At 42.2% G+C, this 25,923-nt stretch overlaps 1 protein-coding gene across 1 annotated transcript in view; it reads right to left on the reverse strand.

Annotated features, from left to right (window-relative positions):
* LOC139915138 (protein unc-13 homolog B-like) overlaps nt 1–25,923 on the reverse strand; it is a 188,117-nt gene that overhangs the window by 69,786 nt on the left and 92,408 nt on the right. The gene's annotated exons all lie outside the window — the stretch shown is intronic.

A 25,923-nucleotide genomic window follows, 5' to 3' on the forward strand; every position in this document is an offset into this window, starting at 1 on the left:
TGTCATATTCATACAGTTTAGAACAGTACAGAAGCTACAAAAGAGGTAACCTGATCTCCTTCTCGACTTCCATCTGAAAAACAGCACAAGAGAGAAAAAGAAACACACAGAAAAGAAAAACAGTCATCCACTAGTTTCACCATGTGAAATAACAAGACACGCCCTGGATAATTCATTTGTTACAAATGCTTGGGTAATGTTAAAAGCAGCGCCGCCGTGGAGTTTTTCAGATAGATGGGGTCTGAGGTCATAAATGTTTCATTAACATGTATAATTCATCATGAAAATGACTCTTAATATTTCCCTTCCTCTTCCTCTTTAATGTCAGGCTCGCTTTCCAGGGAGATAATTAATGTTTTCTAATTCAGCAAATGGCTACTGCTGGAGTCTCTGAGAGGAGGAAGGAACTAGTGAGTGGCAGGTGATACATTACTCTAAAGGGGGTAGAAAAGTACAGTATCAGCAAAGACCAGTTGGTAAATACCCAAGGGTCCTTTCTGTATGGTGGATTATTCAATACCACTTGGTTAAAATACTCAAAGAACAGTTCTGGCGATTATGCTCCTATCAATGAACACATCCCACTGTAAATGGGGGAAATGTAAGCGACTCTTTAACCACCAGAGATGAAAGAGAATTGGCAACAATGAAGGAGATGATCAGAGAAAGGTAGCATGGAAAAGGAAAGTTTTCTAGCAAACAAGCTAATAGTTTTATGGTTACAGAAAGATAAATAATATCCATCAGTTTCTGCACAAAAACAAAAAAGAAAATGAGCGATTTATGGCCACCTCAGTAAATTAAAATACAAAAAACACAATTACTGTTTTAGCCCAAGGGCTGGTTAAAGTATGAGGAGTGTGAATAACTGCACAGACAGAAAGAAAAAGATACTGTAAGTGTACCTCTCTTTTATCCTTAAAATGAATAAGTAATGATACATTCACCGAAATAAAAAAAGCAAAAAAATCAGAAAGATGGAACAAAAGCTCATTCCAACTTAAAATCCAATGAATCCAGTGATGACTACATGCGGTTTGGCGATAAAGAGACAAAGCTACCTGGATCAAAGTCATCCTGAGAGAAGGTGGACATGGTCATACTGGCCAGGTTGCGCCTGGTCTCCCTCTTCTCCCGCAGGATCTGTTGGAAGCTCCTCAGGCACTTCAGCCTACGTGCATCCATCTCGCTTATCTCCGGGGGGCGCTCCGCTGCATCTCCCTCTGCCTCTCCCTCTGCCTTGCCCTCTGGGGCTGCAGCAAAGTCCGTGGCAAGTTGCTGTGGCAGCGTTGCCTCGGCTTCTCCCTGCTGCTGTGCTGCAGGCTCATCAGCCGAAAAGGAGACCGAGAGGGATTCTGCAGTGGTGCATTGCGAAAGCTGGGCTTTAATGGGCAGATCTGCAGGGCCGTCAGCAGAGCCCTCTGCAGGGTGGTCTATAAGGCCATCAGGTGGGCTCAGTATGGCAATGCTGCTGGAGATTGGGTCAGGGCAGATAGGAAGTTCTTCTGGGCATTGGGGGAGCTCATCCAAACAGGGAAGAGGTTGGCAAGTATCTGCAGACTCCAATGTAAGGCTGTTGTTGGCTTCTTCAAGCAAGGGCTCCACAGGACAAGGTTCTGATTTTCCAAGAATATTGTTTTGGCTCAATTCCTCTATGACATTTCTATCATCTGCATCCGCCACATCATCTTGAGTAGTTCCTTCAGCTGCTTGGTCAAATGCTGCCCCACAACATTGAGGGTTTGTAGGCAACTCAGCTGTGGGCAGGTCAGAAGGCATTAATATTTCAAACTCTGTTTCTTCCCCAGGACTCTGGGCTCCAGTTACCTCAAGCTTACGTAATGCTCCCCGCAAGGCAGAGCTGAAATCAAGTACAGCTCGGCCTATGCGCTTCACTTTGAAACCAACAGTTTGGACATCTGCACTGTCAGAATGAGGGAGACTGCTTTCTGGGCATTGGTTACCGGCCTCAATCTCTTGCATGAATTGTGCATCCAAATCAGCCACAGTGGTGGATAAGGATGCCTCAGCCCATGTCACTGCTGCAGACCCTTCATAAGCAGAATAAGTATCCTGATAACTATCAACTTGACAATCAGTGGTATAGCCCAGGTCAGTTGATTGCCCATAGCCAAATTCTTCCACTTCTCCAGCATGTCCATCAACTGAATGGTAACCAGAACTCTGTGGGTAGGAACAATCAGCAGTACAGTCATATCCCACACTGGGGCTTTCAAGGTGGGTATCTGTCGGTTGAGTCCCAGGCTGTGTCTGAGGCCTTCGTCTCCGTGACTGCCACTCCTCTCTGCTAGAGGTGCTGGCAGGGGAGTTGTAATGTCGTCCAGAGTAAACAGAGTGATGTTCCGAGCTTCCTGTGGAGCACTGCCCCAATGTTCCATATCCTACTCCACCTCTGTAGTGATCCCAGCTCCCAACTCCTTCACAGCAAGACAGGCTCTCTCCTTCTTGCTCTTCCAGACTACTCTCCCTGAGGTAAGCAGCTCCCCTATGCCACATAGATTCTCCAGTGGCACTGCGCGGTGGTCCAGCACTGCCCCAATGTTCCTCCCTATCATCAACTCTATGCTGCCTCCTACCATGGCTAGATGATGGCCTCTCTAGGTCTGACTCAGACTTGGAGCTGTGACCAGAAGATAAAGAGCTGGTGCTTGGACAGTCTTGACCATCCTGTCGCTCAAGGTAGCCAAAACTGAGCTTTTTGGCTACAGCGCCGATTGGGATATCTGAGCTATGGTCAGAGGTATCCTCTGGTTCTTCCAGCTCTTGATGATCCACTGATTCAGCACTTGGGGACACAGCAGACCCCTCTGCTCTGGGCAGCGGGAATTCTCCATGGATGCTATGGCGCTCGTTACAGACCGGGGGGCAAACATTTGAATCAGACACTGCCATTGTACTCCCTAAACTGCCATAGGCACTAGCAGGCCTTCTGCGGGGGGAGGGTCCATCTCTGCACCCTATTGCCCCAGACCAGGTACCTGCATGTACTCCTGCACCGGCCTTGTTGCCAGAACGAATGCCCTCAATCTCCAACAATACAGCATCTACGCAAGATGATACCTCCTCAACTGAGCCTCGAACTGAGGTTAGGTAATCCCTAAGGTCGGAGATCTCCTCCTGGATCTTGTTGATCCCCCTCAGCTCTTTCAGGATGTGCTCAATGATGGCACTGGACTCCTCCTCTTTATCTACCCCTAAGTCTTCTTCATCCTCTTCCAGCAGTGTGCCCGGGAGAGCTCTGTTGAAGTTGTAGTCCACACAGTCACCTGTAGAATATGGTCTCTTTGGACGAATACGGGGTGGAGCAAAATCCCTTCCGGTTGCCCCTGCAAACTTAGTACCATTCATGTCTGGTCCAGTCGGGCTGTAGTGTGGGGCAGCTCGCTTCTGCTCGGGAGCTGTCCGAATCCCCCCCTCGAGGGAGGCTCGTTTCTGATTTGCCAGGGACCTGCTGCTTTTGTGCTGCAAGGTGCATGGGATTCTTACACATCCTTCTCGGTTCAGCTCCACCTCTCCTACACAGGGTGGCCCCACAGCCACTCCATGTCCCTTACCGTTGGACACTCTTGGAGAGCAGGCTTCTGCCCTGGGGTCAACCTTTGCATATACGCCTCTGTGCTCTTTCTCTTCCTCATGTGCCTCCCCCTCCTCATCCTCCTCAATGCCTGCATAATAGAGGTGGGGATCTGGGACATGGTGGTCCGTAGACCCTTGCAGGAGGCGATGGATTTTACCCCGTATGACCAGTGCTACCCTGGGGTTTGGGGCCCTCTTTTTGGGCGGATGGACTTTTGTCTTAGTGCCTCCTTTTGGGGCAACACCTGCTCCATGTTGTCCATTGAAGCGATTCCTGGAGAACATCTTCTCAACAGAAAGGGTAGTTCTTAGCTGGATCCCCACATTGTTGGTGGGAGTTACATTCAAAGTGGTGCCACTATCATAGTCCAGGAATAAAGCCTAGTGGGAGCTTATTCAGCCTTACAACTCAAGGTCAGTGGTCCATGACTAAAATGGGAAGATAAAGATGAAAAACTTGAAAAACACTAAAAACACTATAATATATTTGCTAATATCTCAAATGAAAAAAAATGGAAAAGAAAATATTCAAAGAATTACATTCCATCCCTAATGAGGATAAACCATGTCACCTTCATCACAAAACACATCATCAGTAAAACCCTGTTCAGATTTAGTATGTCAATTTTAAAAGTATAAAACCAATGAAAATATTTCATCAAGAGGGCAAGATTAAGATATAGCAATAAATTTATTGCACATGAACACATTTTCTCTCCTTGCTCAGTGACCACAAGCAACATATGCATAACATGGTCAAGACAGTCCATTCAGCCAACTGTAACCTTTAGAAAGCGGAATAGACAAAAACAGGTGGTAGTTGGAAAATGCTATATTCTTCCTCAGAATAGCATATTTTTGTCCATACTAATCCAGGGAGCTCAGTTTGTGTTAGTGGAAATGGATACTTATTTGAGTAACTGGATTAAATTGCTGTACGTTATTCTGGGGAACTGAGGCACAGAGGAGCACTTGCATTCTAGTGCCAGGAAATTCATCTTCTGAGGTGCTCTTGGAACTATGATATTACTGTCAAATGGACCGTTCAGAATTGGAGCTTCGACCACATTGACCATGTCAATTAAGTAGAGAGCAAAGTTCACCTGATGATCCTCAAGAGGGTCGTTAGATTGCTGGGGAGTATATGCTGTAAATGTACATTAAGAAATTGAATTCCCAAGGGTTTAGAAAAGGTAACATTTAGAAAAGGTCTGAACGTTTTAGAAAAGGTAAATGGACTATAATTTGTCATGTATTGGCCAAATTAAAGGAATTACTCAGATAATGAGCATTGCATGAATCTTTGAGGTCCAATAAACAGGAAATGGAAGTGCATCTCAGTGACGCATGTTCCAGTGCATCTGAAGGGAATTCAGTCCTCAGGGCTTTTGTCACTGTTAAGGACAAGTAATAATGAAAGGCCACTTTCGCTGTTGAATTAAAGTTGTACCTCTTGGGCACAGATGGCCTATGTAATTGCACTGAATGATATGGTAATTGTCCTTTCCCAATCTATTTCAGATGCTAAACTGGACATCTCCAAATTTCTGCTGACTACTGCCTACAGTAAGATGGGCATCTTCAACAAATAGCCACTCTTGTTCTCTCTCACTTTCTCTCTCTCTCTCTCTGTCACACATACACACACACACACACACACACACACACACACACACACACACACACACAATAATATGAAGATGCACACAGGCAAACTCACATAAAATGTTTTCATGCTGATACCCTTAGTGCTTCAATAGATTTATTACTCATTCAAACCATGAGGGAAGTTGAAGCTCGTCTTTGAGTTATCAATAAATTAATTCAATAACTGTATGAGGTTCAGCCCATCTGGCCTAGCAGTGCTTTGTGGTATACTGGCAAAATGTCACCATGACATCCACATTTGTTCAGGTCAGAATTCAAGAGAACATTTGACAGGAGCATTTCCGAAACCACTTACAACAATTGATGTATATTAACACCCATAAACACATGGTAATCTGTGACACGTAATGAGAGAGAAACTTGTACCGAAGGAAAATAAAGAGAGAGTACTTTAAAATTGGCTTGAGGCTTTGTACAGGGACCTAAATGGTGACCCATTACCTTCACACAAATGAGTTTCCGAGTAACGTCACATAAAGTGTGCGCGCGCATCTCAGGGGCAGAAAGGCTACCGGTAGCCACTCAGTTCACCTTAGTTAGTTAGTAATCTGATTTCCCAGAAGCGATAGCATTTTAGTTTAGTAAGTGCATGGCCATATATTTTGCCATCATGCCTCGCAGTTGCTAGGTGCTAGTCGCAGTTGCACTCTAGACTGGAAAGAATAAAAGCAACCCCCAAATTCAACAGTTACAGTAGGGTCCAGCTGCAGCCCCGGACTTTACCTATTAACGTTAACGGTAGCTATCTGACAGCTCTAGTAACATTAGCAGGCTAGTTCATACAGCAAAGACTTCCATAACTCCTCTCCCTAACTTCGCCTAGCCTAGCCAGGGGCTTCTCCGGGTCTGCAGCTGGGTGCTATTGGAGAAGCAATCCAGCTAACTCAGTTCGCTAGCTTCATAGTCCCTGGTTGACACTTACCCGGCCATACATGTACAATTTATTGTCAGAATGTCGCCTTTTTCAGTATTCACACTTTGACACTGGCTGGGCTCTTAACACACAAAACTCACCAGAGATGTAATGTCTAATTTGTTGCACATGCCTACATGTGTGAAATGTGAATTTACAGCATCGAGAGATTTGTATGCTCGGAGACTGTCTTTTGTATATGCTAGGCTTTTCATATACATGTCTGGCCATTGGATCGGTGGCCACTTGGCCATGTCTACAAGCCATTCATCAACTAGATTGAATAAGGGTCCGGCAGTCGTTCACCAGTACTTAAAACAAGTTTTTCTAAATAATCTGCGCAATCGGAGTCTGACAAACTAGCCAGGTACGCCATTGTTGTCCGTTTGTTTGCTGTTACCAGTGCGAAAATGAAGCACATGTCTGCACTGTTTGTATATTTGAATGTTTTTTCAATAAAGATTAAAAAAAAAAAAAAAAAAAAAAACAGTGCAAAAATGACAGCCAAGTTGCTATAACTACGATAGCCACAGTGGCTTTTCTGCACCCTGAGCCGTGTGCGCATCCAATCCTCCTGTTTGTAAACGGGAAACTCATCTATAGGCTTAATCCTGTTCAGGCTTATTGATCAATCAGTGAAATCAACATGTTCTACACACTCCTTAGCCACTGGAAAGCTGTTGGTACGCAATAGATTTTGTGTTCAACAAGCAGTTAGTATGAATTGGTCTTTTGACAATTACTGTGAAAAGCATTGAATTGCACACTTGTTGCTTAAACTGACATCAGGGAAAATTAAGGTAATACTCAATTAGAGAATCTGGGAGAATATGGGAGGAAACACATGGGAAACTTGAGTCTCAATATCATGTTTGTATCTCAAATAGCAGATTAGGTTTTGCTAGCACTACAACTCTGTTTAGAAAGGTCAAACTGATCTTTTGCTGGGTCTTTCCTGAACTTACTGACAGCTAGCCCAATTGTTAAAATGAGCATCACACACTCCAACAACCAGTGGAAACCAATTGCGGCTAACTGCCTCAAAATGCTTCAGTTATTCACTCAATCATTCCGGGTGATGTACACACAATTTACCAGTACATGAGATCTGATGTGACCATCCATTGTACCATTTAGGTATTTTAGGTGAGCACCTATGTAGCTCCTGGATGGATTTGTAATGTCAATGAGGTTATTACATTTAAAGAGACAGATGTGATGCACTATGAAACTCAATATGCTTTTATTAGCCCAAAACCTTTCTAATGCGAAAACATGTGATCACAAACCTACAAATGGTTTACAAACCTGTACATTTTTTGTGTGCATCTTGCTGCTGCACTTTGGAGCAATCTCCAAGAGCAATCATTTGAAAAATGAAGTTATACATAGTGTATAACAGTGCATGAAGGGGGACTTCTTCAATGGCTACCATTGTACAGTATGGGAAGGACAATCCCACTGTGAATATTGCATCAGGCAACCACACTCTCTCTCTCTCTCTCTCTCTCTCTCTCTCACACACACACACACACACACACACGCACAAACAAGCATGTCCTATCACCCTCACATCACCCTCTCCCCACTAAATCATATCCCCTCTCCTCTATTCGTTCTTATTGCTTGTAAAAATCCTTTCCACTTCTTTCCTTAGCTCGTATTTTTTTTTTTTTATTATTTTCCTAGTACTTCTCATTTGCATGATCATTCTACAGTTACAGGATTGTCAGGCCACCATGGCTCTGACCCTTGAACTCCTTACTATTTGTTGCTTTTAATGTTGATGACCTAGGCACTGAAGCATATTCTACTGTTGCACTCATCATAAGTCGCTTTGGTTAGGAGTGCCAGCTAAATGCCTAAAATTTAGATGTAAAGTTTATCATCAGACAACTGAAATCTTTGGTAACTTTGAATAAACATGAATGTCGCCTGGTGTGAAACAGAACAGGACTGCCCATACTTTTTTATGTCAAGGACAAAGTGGATATGTGTTAAGCCACAGCCGCCTCTTTGGCAAGATTTTGTCCCAGTGACCCTGAAGAGCTTTTTTTAATGCTAGAAAGGATTTACAGAATTTACACTGTAGCTGGGGAGATCATCCGAAGAAAGAGTGAAACCTTTGATCAGAATATTCATTCTTAGTCAGTCTTTATCCTGCTCTATCACTGTGCTAAGTTCTAGTAAATTAAGTAATGGCAAAGTTGAACTATTCCTAATTTTATTTAAGGAGATTCAAGGACACTTTGGGAGCTGCTGGTATAGAAGAAGAGTTGGGAAAGCTAGAGTAGGAGGGGAGGAAATGTACTGCAGTCAAAGTTAAATCAATCTCACCCTGAGGGCAGAAGAGCCACCACATTAAGGCAGATATGGTCCAACTTAGATTACATAAGTTACCGCACTGTAGAAACTTTCAAACTGAAGTCCTGAAGCCACTATCAGGCACACACACACACACACACACACACACACAATGAGGCTGTCACTTATACTTCTAAATGTATGAATAACTTCACTGCCAAACAGTCTTGTGTCAATATAACATGTCAATCGCTCAGTAAAGCCTTGGGGTGCGATCACACCTATAATTCATTTTACGTTGGTCCGAACCATATTGGAAAGTTTACGTTGTAACATTTTTGTATTTGTTTTGTTTAGGTTCACACTGCCTGAATACAAGCGAACCAAGACTTCTAAACAAAAGTCTCATGACTCACAAGTAGCTTGTTTATTGGACAGAGTTCTGGTGACCTGTCATCCGGCGAGATTAAAGATTTTGTCAGCTGGGGAGCGGGGGAGTCAAAACAAATCCGAAACTAACTTTAACTACGGACTTTTCTGTGCTCTTTGCCATAGTTTATCATCTCTGGTCTTCATACCAGGTAAGAACACAGATGTCAATATCCATCCATATACCCATAAATCAATATGGATCAACAGTCGAACAATGGACAACATACTCATAAAACCAGATGTTTTGTGGTCGTTTCCTGTAGTTAGTATGATTATGTTCTCACTTGTAACGAACCGCACTACAGTCTGCTTGGAAATGGACCGAGACGCTCTTTTTCAGGCGGTCTCGGTGCAATTTTTGGGTGCGCACCTGAGTTCGAATGGTTTTGTTCTCACCTGCCCAAACGAACCAGACTGAAGGAGGAACACACCGGAGTTTGATTGAACCGGTCCAAACATGCTTGGTGTGAACGCACCCTAAGATTTCGTAAACCTTTTCTCTCAGCTCCATCAGACATATTAGTTCAATGCAGAAAACCTCTTGCTTTGCGACATCACCGCCACTGCTTCACGAATATTACAAAACCTTTTTTTCTGGGAGCTGTGTGTCTGTCAGTGTGTATTGGGTGGTGGAGAGCAGCTGGCTGATAGCAGGCTCCGACGCCGCATCATTCCCGTCCAGCCCTATTGATTAGTGGGCTACAGGAGGCAGGGGAGGCAGTTCTGGGCAGGTGCAAGGGTCTCTTAGCCATGTGAAGACTCCCAGTCCTCCATAAATATGATGCTTTCTCTCTTTCTCAGTGCAGCCCATTCAGACCCAAAGCCCTCATTATCAAAACCCAAGGCCTGCAATTAACATTAACATTACAAAAGATTGCTCCTTTTCATTATTTCGTTTATTCATATCTTGCTTCCCTCTGTCGATTGTTCCTTCCTCTCCTTTCCTTTATATTTTTTGATCCCCTATATCTTATTGTTGGCAACTCTCTCTTGCTTTCTCTCTCTCTGTCATTTCACATTGGGCACAAGCCAAATGGGGAGATTTTCTGAGTGAGTGTGGGTTGCGGTGCCAGCAAATGACAAGGAGACTTTACTTTGGAGATTTACCTCTTCCTTCCCAGTAAATCATGCCGCATTCACGTCATAGAGGAAAAATGGGATGAAAACTTGTTACTACAACTTGGAAACGTTTGTGTTTAACTTGCTGGAACGCCCACATCCAAGATGGTGATTGTATGGTCAATTGCTCCTTCTTGTTTGAATGAGGTATTTTATGATCAACCAGTGTTATTATCCTCTCCTGAAAGATCTTGAGGAGGGAAATTGGTTGATTCTCTGCCATGTTTGCCGCTTGTGTTGACACATTTGCATAATTCATGACGTAAAGTGAGAGATATCGGCATCTACACAAAATTCCCACGTCCTACTGGTAATTACCACTAGAAGGCTGACGTGAACGTTTTTTCCCAGTCAGCAGCTTGTATTTACGTTAAATCCCATATGATATGTGACATGAAGCACAGCCAGGCACAACTCGTCTGTCTCTACTGGCGTGTTTTCTTTATGCGAGAGTATTCTGGTTGTATCCGTCCTTGCTGTGACCTACAAGTGCGGTCATGGTTTATGATCTGAAGCTTGCGGCAGTAAATTTGTGGTAATATGAGAATGGAATGAGGAGAAACGGTTGGAACAAGTTGTAGATGCAGCTTCCAAGACCGCTGGCTTCCTCCTCCTGACACTTGCACCTAACAGAAACTGTGGGCCAATTTTCCCTTTAGGGGACAACACAGCTACAGTTTGTTTTCTTTGGTCCAAACCATCATTGAAAAATACATTTTTGCATTTGGTTCGTTTAGGTTCGCACTGCCCTATTACAAGCAAACCAGGGCTTGTAAATAAAAGTCACATGGACTCACAAAGTTTTGGTAACCTGTTATCCCACCAGGTTAGAGATTGTGTGGGGAGTCAAAGCAAATTTGATTCAAGCCTCTGTAACTTTAGCTAAGCATGATGGACTTGTCTGCACTTTTTGCTTAAGTTATCTCCGGTCTTCATACCAGGTAAGGACATGAGGAAATAGCTGAATATGAGCATCAGTCAGTCCAGTTTGCCCAGGCTTCATTTTGTTATGCTAGTCACTGCAAGCATGAATAATTGCTGACTATCAGATGTCAACATCCGGCTCCTTACACTCAAACCATATGGAACTCCAGTCAAACAATGAACAACATACTAATATTCAGGCGTCTCGGTGTGGGTATTTGGTGGCACCTGACTTCGAATAGCATCGTTCTCACTTCCCAAATGAACCAAATTAATGGAGAACGCTCCAGAGTTCCAGAAAACAGAAAACCCAAAGTCTTAAACCTTGAATTTGAACTTAAACTGTAGGCTTTACTTAGTGCAGGCTTTATGAAAAGTGCAATATTCAGCAGCAGCTGTTATATTGCTGTACAGTGCTTCACTAAGGAATGTGTAAAATGAAAGCAATCTAATCTTCATTTATATACTATTCTGTTACCCATATACCTTTTGACTCAACTCTGACTTTGACTGCATCAAGTGTATCATTTATGTGATGTTGCCTTTTTGTTTATCTCAACTGTACCAAGACAGATTCCAATCAGTTTGGTTTATGTGCCAATCAAGTGTTGAATGGAGCAATTGTTCTGCCAGGAATCTGCCTGAGCTCAGTGAATCAGTTTAGTCAAAGCCTTCTTGGTAAATGGGTTTCTTCTTGAGTTGTCCAAGGACCTTGTAAAAGTACCTAAGTATGTATTCTATCAAAAGGCTGTAAACATATTGATCAGCAGCTCATATGCTCTCCTTTAATTGAAAAAAAAAAAGAAAAATATTGCCCTCCTGTCAATATTACAGTCAGACACTCAATCTTTAGCAGCCCCCATATGGTTTCCACAACACCTAGAATCCAGTTACAACAAAATATAAACTGCAAAGTTTAATCTTGTTCCAGCAGCTTCTTTTACACATGTAACAGTTATAGGAGACCCGTTTTTATTCCTGCTGTAGTACTGCTGCACTTGGAAGTTACAAGAATTGGTCTGGTTTCTCGTCAATTGAGAGGCATTACTGTTTTTTTTTAATCCAACAGCAATTATGTTCTTCTATATAACATCCAAAAAAGAATTGCCAGTACTAATGCAGGACAGATGCAGGATAAATACAGGAAGGGAGACTTCTACAACGGCTACCACTGTATGAGCCTCACAAGACCAATAAGGGGAATGTCCCAAAAGGGAAGTATGAACTGAGGGCAGTCTATCTCAGGCTATTAAAGAAATACAAGCACCACATATATGAACAAACCAGCTACAACTGGTTTGTTCAACTAGTTTAGCATACAGTGTATCCCTGCAAACAATCAATGTAAAATGACCTTTGACCCTGGAGAGACGGTAAAATCTCTAATCAGCTCATCTCTGACCTGCAGAAATGTCAGGTATTAAAGGAAAATGTTCTTACACCGTTATATGTATACATATAACATATATATATATATATCAGTCTGTGATGTTCAAAGCATTCCAGGAGTTATTTTGTGATTAAGTGTTGCAACTGACCTTTTAGGTCAACCTGCCTCGTCTACTTCTAATTTGCTACATTTCCGACATTTATTGGATATCATGTGGATACTTGCTTTTCCATCTTCAATGACTTGTAAAGCAAACAAGTAAAATCACATTAATGAATATTTTACTGGAAGGAAGAGGAAGAACAATTCCCAATCATTTTTTTTTACATTTGAGAAAATATTTTTCTTATGCAACCTCTATTTCATATGGAAAACAAGCTATTGAAATTTTAATGTGTTTATACATAAGAAAAATATGTATTAAATATTTTGAAATATGTATTAAATATGTTCTCAAATATTGAAACCAGTGGTGGGAAATTATTCTTCCTCTTCCAGTAATCACAAATATATTCATCGATGTGCTTTAACTTGTTTGCTTTACAAGTTATTGAAAGTGGAAAAACAAATATCAACTGAATATCCAACATCAACCTAACTTCGCTCCATTTAAACATGTAGGTTAAGAGAGCAATAGTGCTAGCTGACGTTGCCAGTCGAGAAAAAGTGAGAGCCACGCCTCTAACTCAAAACACAGCCGGTCTTGAGGCTGCAAGACGTTGCATTACTGTGGGTGGAGAAGTTGGTCTCTCTCCTCTTCTACGATGGATTTCTCCCTGTATGATTGTTGAACGTCTCTTGGTGCAAAATGGCGGCTCTAGAAAGAAGCCCTCGCTGTTTGGTTCTGAGGGACTGACACCAAAACCTGACGTTTACCGCTGATGTTTTAGGTCACTGAAAATGTTTCTGGTATCAAACACCATTGTAGTTACTAGTGATATCTCGACGTGACGTCACATCGTCCATGTTTAGCCACCCACAGGAATAAGAAAAATACAACAAACAACAATATAGACCCAGGAATGCAAGGTACATTGCCAATAGCTGTTTTTTAACAATACTGAAGTATTTTAGGGTGGATTTTTCCTTTATCGCTCGTGTGCATGTGTGTCTTTATGTAAGAAGCACACGCTCACAAGCCTCTCAAATGTGCGTGTAATGAGCATGTTATTCTGTTTGTGACAAAGAGCGCCTGACAGAAAATAAATACCACTATTAGGAAGGGGTTTGAATCCTGAAGAAAAGAATGGCAGCTAGAAGAATGGTGGGCAGCTGGCTGAGAAAGAGACAGTGAAAGAGAGAGAAAGTGCCAAGAAGAAAAGAGTGATAACAGCTGCTTGAAAGAGCAACAGAATAATAGCACTAACAGAGGCAATTTCACAAACTAAATAGATGGAGTGAGTATGAGTGGAAAAAGATGTCAAGACGATCAGATATTTTGCAGATGTGCATGAATCTATGTAGACTTAATGTTTAGCCATTTAGCTGACTCTCTTATCCAGAATGACTACGTTTACATGGACTGCAATAATCCGACTATTCCTTATTCCAAATAAGACAATATTCTGATTAAGCTGTTTACATGGGTTGCTTATAAAACTATTCCATGCTGCGGAGCAAAGTCCGGTTAACAGGACAAAGGAGAATCACTGACTTTACTGAAAACATCATGATATCTGTTTCCCTCAAAATCCTGAGCATGGTGACAGTTTCAGCCTCACCTCTAAAATCTTCTTTTTATTTGGTGTCAGTCATCTTTCTCTTCTGTAAACAAGTTCACAACCGGCTGGAAGCAGCAGTCAGGTGGTCGGATCGCCGCTTGTGTCGCAAAAAGCCACGAATATTTCGATAGAGAGTCATAGTTGGATTAAGGTTACAGTCTAAAATGCCCTTCAATAATGCGATTAAAATCTGAATACTTCGCATGTCTTAATGTGATTCTGCTTACTCCGACTATGATATTATTCGGGTTACGGTAATCAGAAAATGCTGTTTACATGGCAGTTTCTTATTCAGACTATTGTCTTAATCGGGTTAATATCGGATTATTGCTGTCCATGTAAACATAGTCAATGAGTGCAACAGCAGAATAAGCTTCAATCCCTAGATCACCAACATTACAATCAACCAATAGTAAGGGGTTCAAGTGTCAGAGCCCAAGTGCCCTAACAAACACAGCAAAATATTCTTGTATGATGATGATGAGATAAAGAGATGCTAGGAAAGAAAATGACAGCTGAGGAGAGACGTAAAATGTAAGATTTTTTTATACAAGGACAGTGAAATCAAATGGGACTACTGTGTTTTGTCCATTATTATAGTATCAAAACACATGAGTAAAAAGTAGTTACCCCCCTTGCAAAATAGGGAAATCCAAAAGGGCCCATGTAGAAATATTCCTGAGTAAGATAAGAGCACCCGACCCATACACACCCACCACAGGATTGAGTCATGGCTGGGTGGGACATGGGCCCTCCTGTCACCTTCATTAGCCTAATTCTCTCGCGCACTCTAATTGATTTATCATCGCCTCGCTGCTTCCATCCAATTCCATCAGTCATTTTTCAAACACACAGCACATACCATACACAAACGCTCACACACACACATATATATATATATATCATGTATAGACAGACATAAGTGGCCCTCCATTCCATTTATCTCACACTCTCACACACACACACACGCACATATTCATACACAACCCATACACAATCTCTCTCTGTCTCACACACAAACACACACCACATCCCCGCCGGTGGCAGTATGAGAAAATTATTGTTTGCAATGTGAACGGATTGCCTTACAAGGCAAAGTGTTTCCACTTAAAGGCTCTTAGGGGCTCTCTAGCAAGGCTGTAAAAGCAGCCGGGAGGAGCATCCTGGCACGGTGCGTCACTGCCATTCAACAGCGGAGATGGGCGAGGGGCGGAGGGAGGGGTGGGGCGGTGGCGAAGAGTGGAAGGTGTAATCACTTTCCCAAGCAAATCAAATAAGCTGGGCCCGCTCCCGCTCCTTCCCCTCAGTCCTTTCCTCCCTCCTTCCTCAGGCGAGCGTCTGTTCCTGAACCGTTGTTGGCCGCCCGCCACCGGTAACCCAATGCGAATGACAATGCGCGGCCTCCTGAGGCTAATTGATTTAGCTTTGTCTCTGCCGTTCTGGAGATGCCAAACAATGATGCCGCTTGCTGTCCCTGGCCAATTCAGGAGAAAGCCTCTGTGTTCATCAGGAAGCTCTTTCAGCTGGCAGCGCTAAACAGATGCTTGTGGGAAGTGCAGGTTGTGGCTCCTGCTGTTGCTGCCTGACTGTTTAGTAAAACACTTTTGATGTGGCGTTTTTTTGTTTTAACTTCTAGCACTGTAGGTTCTGAAAGTTAAAAAACATGCTAAACTCTAATCCATTCAGAAGTAATGTAACACTACCATAAGCCTGTAGTCAGCTCCACCAATCAGAAGCAATGTGTTAAGATAAGAAGAAGAAGAAGATGAAGAAGTCATGGCTCCTGGTTAGCTCGGTCCAAAATGTTGGCATGAAAGTTAATTATGAGCTGCTGCCCAATTTTGAACCATTGGACTCTTTAAAACAATGAAATATGAAGTGGGGTCAAGTTCATGTATCATAGCTGAATTTAAAAAATTGTAACTGTGGTGATTGACTCACTAATTTGCACTTTTCTGGTGTGATTTTAGGTTTGAAATAGTGTTCGGTTGGGCCACTACTGCCACATTTCCATCCTCAAAACCTACCTACCAGCCTCCCTGTATTTGATAATATTGATATATACTTTTTCCATTTAATTATGTTTCTGTATATTTTTTAAACTTTTAAGTCAGTACTTTCAACTTTGTTCGGTCAGTATTGAATCTCTCAACACAATTTAGACTTGAAGTTTTCAGGCAAAGGGGACATTTTCTGTTGCTTTCGCTTTAAGTCAAGCACAAACCTCCAATTCCAGCTGTAAATGAGGACAGGCAAGCAAACATTGCCTCTGTCTGGTTTTTACTTTACTCTGTCAGCACTGGCATTGGTCACTAAATGAAAAGCATATACCCAATACCCAAGAACCAGACAGATGAGCCAGTTCTCCATCAATTTACTTAAAAGTGAGTTCATGTTTTTTCAGGAAAATGGAGAACTTTGGGCGTGCAACTTCTGCATCAGCACATTTTGACAGGATATTAATGTGGAAATCCAGCGTTTTTTTATAATGACCTGTTTCATGAGGTGTTCTGATTACCGCTGGGATACTTCAGATGACACTTCAGGGTGCCGTAGTGAAGGTGACACTCTAATCTCTCCATCACATCACACCTTAGTTAGATAGCCGGTCTTATTCCAGTAATCCCTCCTTGGATGACTAACCTCGATCCTGCTGGCATTTCTCATCCACTCTGGCCTTTCTCTCATTCTCTCTTTCCCTCTGGTCCTCTAGGCAACAGAGCCGCCCTTCCATCCCTCCGCTCATTCAGTGCTGAGCCACCGGTGATCACACTGACCGCTGTCTCTGTTTCCTCGCTCTGTCTGCTTCAAGCCACCCAACCCATCCATCACCTGGCGTGTTTGGACTGCACTAACCTAGACACACTCACATTATACACACACACATCCTTGTTTTTCTATCCTTATGAGGACATTTCAGTGACTAAATTCATTCCTCAACCCCCTATCCTAACCTAAACCTAATCCTAACTCTAATCTAAACTCAAACCCAAGTCCTAACGCTAAACCTGCAGTGAGGAACAACCAAAATTATCTCAATTTGCAAAAATGTCCTCAATCCGAAGGTCTAAAACTCAAGCTGGTTCTCGCAGAGTTCAAGCAGCACAAGCAGATTATAGATAGAAATGTATCCCGCTATAATGCAGATTGTAATGCTGAATACTTGTTCTACCCCAGAAAAATACATATACAGTACATATACACACTAAATATACATATACACACAATACATATACACACCACACGCATGTTTTTTTAAATTAGTGTATACCTATCTGTAAATCTCTAAATATAAATGCGAGTCAGTGTGTATGAGTCCAACCCCCCCACCCCTCCTCGCCACACACACACACACACACACACATACACCGCCTGCCCTCGAGTTCACGCTCACCCTCATTTGACTGACAGCATCCAAATCATTGTGACCTTTCGCCACGTCGGCCCTTCCTCCTGCGTGGACGCAGACAATTAGAGAGGTCAACCTCGGCGAGGGAGCTGGAGATAATTTTCATCCTCTGTGTCAGTCAAACAACTAAATGTAAAGAGGGCATGACCCAGAGGATTTCTGCAGCCAGAAAAATATGTTGTTTTTTTCTAGGCACTCCATGGGTCTGCAGGTGCTCTGTAATCCACAATATTTCCATATCAATAAATGTTAATTTTGCTATTCTCTATCACTGACTGATGTAACACAACAATGATTCAACTATATCCAGTTCATGAAAGATTTGCTGTTCTTTCTCGGGGGGGAAAAAAAATCCTCTGCCACACAGTAAGTGCTGCATTTTATGTTTCCGGTTTGTTAGGAATAAACAGAAGAAGAAGAACTGGGTAGCTAGAATGAGCAGCGATAGCCACCATGGCTGAAGAGACAAAGAGAAGAGCGCCACCTACAGAAACTCAAACTTCATCAACAGGAAACGACGTCACAGTCCCGCCCACACTGTTTGATTGACAGGTGATCTCTGGGAAGAGCAGTGCAGAAACACCACAGCAATGAGCGCTGAGCAACAAAGATGGAGACAAAATAAAAATAGAAAACAAGGAACTATTCCATTCTAAAAATCCTATTTGGCTGAAAAAATTGTGATAAATTCCTGGTAAATTTTGGATTCCATCAGTGTGGACAGTGGGCAAAAAAAGTTGGTTGTCTGCCCTGCATGTTTTCCTCTCTCTCTCTCTCTCTCTCTCTCTCTCCTCCACATCATCCCTGTCACTCTTCACTATAACCTGTCCAATATAGCAGCACTTCTCAAACTTTTCATCCAACAATCCCCCGAAGATGAACCAGTGCCTGCTCACAGCTCCCTGCTGCAGGCAGAAATGTGCAGATGGTTAACTTTGACACCAAATTATGTTTTCTATTGTTGGCCACTGCAGCAGTCGGAGGGGTTAAGTGTGTGTGTGTGTGTGCATGTGTCATTCACTTCCCCTGTGCACATTTGGCAGCTAGGACTCATACCATCAACCGTCAACCATTAGACTACTGCTGCATCTGCCATAGTTGACAGTTTTTCAGTCAATTCACCATGTGGTAGACCAGCGGCCCGGGACTCCCAAAAACAAAACAATGACTTGCAACCCTCAACCCCCTGTTGTAGGCATAAACATGCAGAATGATTAACTTTTCTGCCAAATTCTGATTTTCTTTCCCCTTTCTAGACTACTTTCCTATTACTTACTTACTTTTAATTATTTGCAAAAATGTCCTCAATCCGAAGGTCTAAAACTCAAGCTGGTTCTCGCAGAGTTCAAGTAGCACAAACAGATTATAGATAGAAATATATCCCGCTATAATACAGATTGTAATGCTGAATACTTGTTCTACCCCAGAAAAATACATATAGCCTGTTGTAGGCATAAACATGCAGAATGATGAACTTTTCTGCCAAATTCTGATTTTCTTTCCCCTTTCTAGACTACTTTCCTATTACTTACTTACTTTTAATTATTGGAAGGAGCCTAGAGGCTGCAAATAGTTTGCATGAAAAATGCAATTATCACAAAGATCAAACAAGATGATGATACATTTCTAAATTAGAAATACATTTATTCACATTCCATAAATCACCTCCTCAGTATCGCTTCACAACCCACTGGAGGCTCCTGACCCGCAGGTTGAGAACAACTGTAGTGAATCAGTGTTGCTCACTAATAACTATCCTTCCAGAAAGATGTTTTAAACAGCTGTCTGGAGTCAGAGATGACGCCCAGGAGCTCCGCACCTCAACACACTCCTGACACGCTCACACCCTCCACATCACTATAGTGAACAACCGCTGCCATGATGTGATGCTTTGGCTGCACAGAGCAGGAAGATAAAATACTTTTTCGGATTAAATACTGCCGGTAAGAACAACGCCAAGCCAGACTGGGAGGGGTAGAGAGAAACAGTGTGTGTGTGTATGTGTCGTGCAAAAGAGATAAAGCAAGAAATGCACACTCAGTACAAAGAATCAACAGATAGCTCCGAGGAAGAGAGAGAGAGAGAGAAAAGTGCACAATTATTTTGATTTTGCTTCAGGGCGTAATCAGTAGCCTTGGTTTAAAATAGACTTTCTGATATGACGCTGCTGTGAGGGAAGGAGAGGAAATGTGTTCCCTTTTTCAATGCCTACTTCAACACTTTACATCCTACACTCTAACAACTAGAGGCTCATCGGGGGTTCTTCTAAGATCCCGAGAGAGACAATAAGCACATTAGTGTTCCTCACTTCAAAACAATATCCTAAATATCACTAAATATCACCTTTTATCAAGGGGTTCTTCTATGTTTTCCTGATGGCTGCAACTTGAACCCCTAAAGGTTCCTCAAACCTGTTTTCATTTTTACAGTGCGCACTATTACATTCTATTTAAAAGGGTATATATACCCTGGATAGACAGCTATCTTAGGATATCTTTGTCATGCACTTTATGATTCATGCTCAGGTGAGAAGTGGGAACCTACCTCACACAGCAAGCAGGTGAGCGGAGGTGGCAAAACAAGAAGCAGAGCAAAGTTTCACCATCCACCCACGAAACATCTACAATCCTCATCGACTCACTGCATCTCTTTAAGTCACACGCCTAAAGACATGCATGAGGAAAGGCTTTAAATTAACGGGTGGGGAAAAAACTAATAACCCCCCGTTAACCCCCCGTGAAGACAATCCACTCAGCTCCACTATACGCCAGGGAGGCACTGCTGATATTGTGGTGCCAGAATCAAAACTGGTGCGAAAGAAAAGAAAGTCGCCAATCTGCCTTGTTCTCCTTTGCTTTCATCATCACGGTGTGTGTCGGTCAAAGCGCTCAGTGTCACCGCCCGCCTCTATCACTTTTCCTGTATTTCCACTCCTCTCTTTCTTGATCACAGCACTCGCCGAGTCGCTTCCCGGCGGTCTACTTCACCTCCCGTCTCAGCTGATACACACAGCACAGTCTCCTCCTGGCTCTCTCTCTCTCTCTCTCTCTCATTAAATCTCTCTCTCTCTCTCTCTCTCTCTCTCTCTATCCTCCTGCCTTTCTCTCCTTCACATCCTCACCTCTCCTGATTGGTCTTTATTCCTTCCAGCCTTTTCCTTCTGCCCTACCTCTTCCCATTAGCTCCACTGATCGCAGCTTGTTGCACAGCAAACAGACGCTCCACGTCTTGTGCACTCTCTCTCTCTCTCTCCATCTCTCTCTCCCTGTCTCTCTCCATCTCTCTCTCTAACTCTCTCTCGCTCTCTCTCTCTCTCTCTCACCTCCCTCTCTCTCTTTCTCACTTGATTTCACTTTTTCACACAGTCAGGCACTGACAACCACACATACGGCGCACAGTTACAGTATGCACATGCCCTTGATGCATAAGACATTTACCGCTCTACCACTAAGATTAAAATGGCTGTGAATGTCTTTGAAGTAAGAAATACATATATATAAATATAACGGCCTATCACTTACTCTGGCTCTCCAGTTTTCTGTGTGTGACATCTCATTTGTGAATATATGCAAAACAATCGTCGACAACAATTAATTAAAAAAAAGGGCACCATGTGTTAATTGATAATTTGTAATGTATTTCATGACAGAAGCATGATAATGTATTCTACTTCCTGGTACTGTGGAAATGGGCTCTGTGGGACATGGAAGCCCCCCCCCCTGTTTTGAGATACAGACACATACTGTTTGGGAGCAATTGGATGGGGATGTGACTTATGGCTCATTAAAAAGCTATTAGCACAATAGAGCATCAAAGTTAAGGCTGGTGGCTACGCTGCCTTTGGCCCATGGCGAGACAATCAGCCTTGAAGACTAAGCTCAGCGTAATAATAACTAATGTGATGCTGTTGTTACGTGAGACACGGCAGAAATGTACAAAGCTGCATGATAAAAGACAAAATCCAGCAGAAGGCAAAATTAACTTGTCATCCCCATGATCTTGGACAGTTAAATGGAGGCCTGTCACGGAAGAGATCGGTTACAAATGGCTATGAGGGACACGCTAATTTGGTAGAAGAGAGGGAAGTAAGAGGCAAAATATTGTAATATTGGCACGTCTTCCTCCCTGACAAAGAAAATGAAAAATCTCTGCGATGGGAGGGCGTTCAAATCAATGTAAAAGGGAGGAAAAGATTTGGGCGATACGATTAAACTCTATAAACTCATCCAACATGGAGGCGAGACCTTTGTAACCATTGGAAACCACTCTACATATTCGCTGACAGGCCTTTATTATAGGTGCATCCCACTTGAATGGATAGAACCGTTCTTCCACTGTTTGCCATGTTAATTTGGCTCGTACAGCATAAAATGGTGATTATGGAATTTTAAGGGTTAGTTGCTATGGTGACATCACAAGTCTGGGTATTAAGGCTGTAAAGTCTGTCACACTTGCTTGAGAACTGTGCAGATGAGTCTGTGTCGAAACTCAACTGGAAGCTAACGTTAGCGACGAGGCTAACGTTAGCTTTATCACAGACTGTACTTCTCTCTCTAGCTCTTCTAGTCAACATTAGCATGTTAGCAATCCATGGCAGCAAGGAGACAGAGAAGCTGCTTTGGTTCTTGCTGTAAAACCTCTCAGCTCAGTGACTTGCTGCAAGTTGGCTTATAGGGAAGCTAGCCCAGCGGTTCACATAAAAATGGCCGCCGCTCCGACCGTCCTGGGACGCTGATATGACTGGAATAACCGTTCTATCCATTTAAGTTCTCATCTGTACAGGAGCCAGACTCTTGTGTGTTTCATTGCTTCATTTGTTTGTCACACTTTTTACAATCCACACTGCTTAGAGCAGTGGTTCTCAATGTGGGGTCCGGGGACCACCAGGGGTCCTTGAGGGGGTTCCAGGGGGTCCCAGGCAAATTGATGAATTGTTAAACTTCACTATTGTTTCATTTACAAGAAGTTAACACAATTAGAGGATGTAGAAGAATGACTATTTTGATCATAGTTTCTCTGTTATCTCTCTACCTACAATACAGATAGTCATGGGATTCTGGACGAAAGCATATCTAACAATAAAAATATTCTCAGATTTGGGTTCAAGAGACAAAATCTCATCAAATGGGGGGTCCGTGGCCCAAATGTGTACTAAATTAGGGGTCCTTGATATGAAAAAGGTTGAGAATCACTGGCTTAGAGGAAATGTGCTCTTTAGGCCGCGCAGCGTCCCAAGAGCCCTGCATAAAGGAAATAAAGGGTGCGCTCGTACACCAGGCAGTACGGTAGAAGTCACACAAGCTCGGTGCCTCTCTACCTGTAGTGGCTCAGTCAATGCATGAATTAAATACTTTGTTCCCGATTCTGATGCTCCACAGCTCTTTGGTGTTAACAGGTTAACAGAGTTTTTAAAGTCAACATAGTTTCCCTCACTCCAACAGTTGTGTACAACATGAAAATATTGCAAAAACAAACTCGGATATCAAACAAATGAGGTTGTTTTTTCCAGGTTTTACAGAAATAATGTGCCACATACAGTGGAATCAACCTTTTATGAAGCATATCTCAAGTCTTTCATAATCATCGAACCAAGAGAAATCAACAGAAATGGAAGTCATTTTGCTACAAAGCGCACAGTGTATAAAAAACTATAATAAACTGAAAAGTCCCTCTGGGTGCAGCCATATTACAGTCATTATCACAGAGTTGGTCTTCTACATTGCCAGCAGGACAGGAAGCCTTTCCTCTGGACTGCAAAATTTCACAACAGCCACTTTCACAATTTGAATAGACAAACGGCAATTTTGGATAGAAAAGCGGGCAGTTGGTTACCTGCCAGGGGCTGGTAGAGCACACACACTTTACCAGCCACAGCCAAGCCAGCATTTAGCTGATGGCTGGTAATTTCTCACCCTGGCTGTCAGTGGAGCAGCACAGATGAGAGACCGGGCCTTTTTATCTCCAGTTTTGGCAGAAACTCATTCCTGCACACAAAAAGACTAGACTCTTGGTCTTGTCTAAATCTTCCAAGATCAGGTAAACAGCATCTTGTGAGTAATAGTGGCGTTTCTCTTTTCATTTTTGCTATTCTTTCCCCCTCTACTGGTTCAATTTTGTGATTATTCAAGACTGGGAATGATCCAATTCAATAATGAAACTGGAAAGCAGGACAAACAATAGATCAGAAGGAGATGCTGTGAATGAATATTTGTATGTGGGTGGTTTGAGTCTGTAGGCGTTGGTTGTTGGTGTTGTGTGTGTGTGTGTGTGTGTGTGTGTGTGTGTGTGTGTGTGTTGCTACACCCCCCACATTTGCAGCCAGGTTCTGTCACTGTGGTAAACAGAAGGCCGTCCATTGGCTCAGGGGGAGAAACCTCTGATTTACCACCGGCATCCTGGAGGGCACAAATGAGGACCCCCGCATTCCCTCTAACACACACACACACACACACACACACACACACACACACACAACGCCCACAGGCCTGATTTCCATGGTGACTTTCAGCCAATGTCATGCGGCTGTTAGGTCTCAGATCCTCGGCGGGGCAGTGCAGTTAGTATGCGGCCCAGCATCGTCATCGCTACCAGACAGCAAGGCAAACCAATCCTCCGCTCCATCTTTCTATCTATTTATCCTTTCTTGTCTTCCTAATGCTATTCCCCTGTCTTTCCTTTTTTCCCTTAGATCTCTTTCTGTCTATATTCCCCCTTTCCTCTCACTGCTCTCATTCCCTCAATCCAGCGCTGGAGTGAAATCACCAAGCATGGGCGTCTGAAATTACCGACAGGACATTTATACTTTCATTTTAGCCAATTCTGTCTTACCAAAGCCTATAAAAAAAAAACAGTGAAAACATTAATTTGGAACAAACTGAGAGGGGGTCAGTTTTAAGACAATTCAGATCTCAGAATTCAGTGTCATGTATATCCTACAATCTTGTCATTCTGCTTTAATTGTGTTTTGTGTTATATATTAATGGCTGTTTTTTGTCTTTCACTGAAGACCATAATAAGTGTTTTAAGTGACACTTTCTTGTATACTTTCTTGTATTTCAAGTATATTTGTATTTCCCAAATAAAAGTAGAAGGCACTCGGAGAGCACAAACATCTGCCAACACTGACAAATTACACCAAAAAACATAATTTCTATCACTTAAATAAGTGAAAGGAAGTAAGTTAAATTGATTTCTTGACTCAGAAAACATACCTGTAGGATTTGTTATCAAGTCTCTGTCTCTGTTAGTTTCATAGTTACGGCTAAAAAGGGATAATCATCTATTGGCAGAAATCCCAGAACTGGATCGCCACCAAAATATAATTAATTGTTCCTTGGCCCAAGGCTTGTCTGTCCATCAAATTTCATGGAACTATACTCATAAGTTTTTGAGATATCCTACTGACAGACTGACAGACAAACTAATTAACATGGGTGAAAACAACATATTTGATGGCGATAAAAAAATGTTTAATTAGTTGGTGCCAAGGTTATTATAGTTTTGCATTTTTCATTCGTTTTTATTTTTATTTCGTTTTGACTTTTTGTTTTCAATTTCAGTTTAGTTTTAATTAGTTTTTAAAGCGGGTTTGCTAGTTTAGTTTAGTTTTTATTTTTTGAAAATGCTTAGTTTTAGTTCAGTTTTTATTAGTTTCAGTGTTAGTTTTAGTCTTTTTTTGTAATATGCGGTATTTGTCAGGGGCGAGATTCAAAAATTCAAAATACTAGGCTTATGTATGAAATAAATTGACAAAGACGAAAACTAAAGACATTTTCTCTATAATTTTAGTTTATTTTAGTTCGTTTTGTAAACACACAATACAGTTTCAGTTAGTTATTGTTTTTTTGTAAAGCCTCGTTTTTTTTTTAATTTCAGTTAACAAAAATGTTTTTTCACACCTAGTTTTCGTTATTTCGTTAGTTTTCGTTAACGATAATAACCGTGATCGGTGCTCTTATTCGGTGCAACTTACCATGTGTACAAGAGTAGAATAACCTTTAATTCCAGTAGCAAGTAATGACCACAAGTGTCAAGCAGCACAACACCCTGACATTAGATGTACCAAAATATTCCTGTGAATGTTCATGTTTATGATAGAAGTCCTAGGAAAGGAAATAAGTTGGAAATTAGATTTGTTTAAGATAGAATTTGTAGAACCCAAAAAAGCAGCGAGAGTGTCAAAAAAAAGTGTAAAAACCTGAGAAAGCACAATATGAACGTGGGAATACATTTGTTGCCTGATTCCACCCAGTTTCCACCCAGCAGAGGACCAGTCAGTCTTCCTGTCATTATTCACCTCTCCCTGTCAATTAGTCCTCTTCGGTTGTCACGCTCCATCTTGCCAACTGTCTTAAAACTGATTTGTTCACATTTGTCTTTCCTTCACAACCAATTTGACTGACTTCTACTCTCATGACTCAGCAATAACAGTTGCTTCTAATACACT

Source organism: Centroberyx gerrardi, chromosome 8 (genome assembly GCF_048128805.1).
Source record: "Centroberyx gerrardi isolate f3 chromosome 8, fCenGer3.hap1.cur.20231027, whole genome shotgun sequence".
NCBI classification, from domain to species: domain Eukaryota; kingdom Metazoa; phylum Chordata; class Actinopteri; order Beryciformes; family Berycidae; genus Centroberyx; species Centroberyx gerrardi.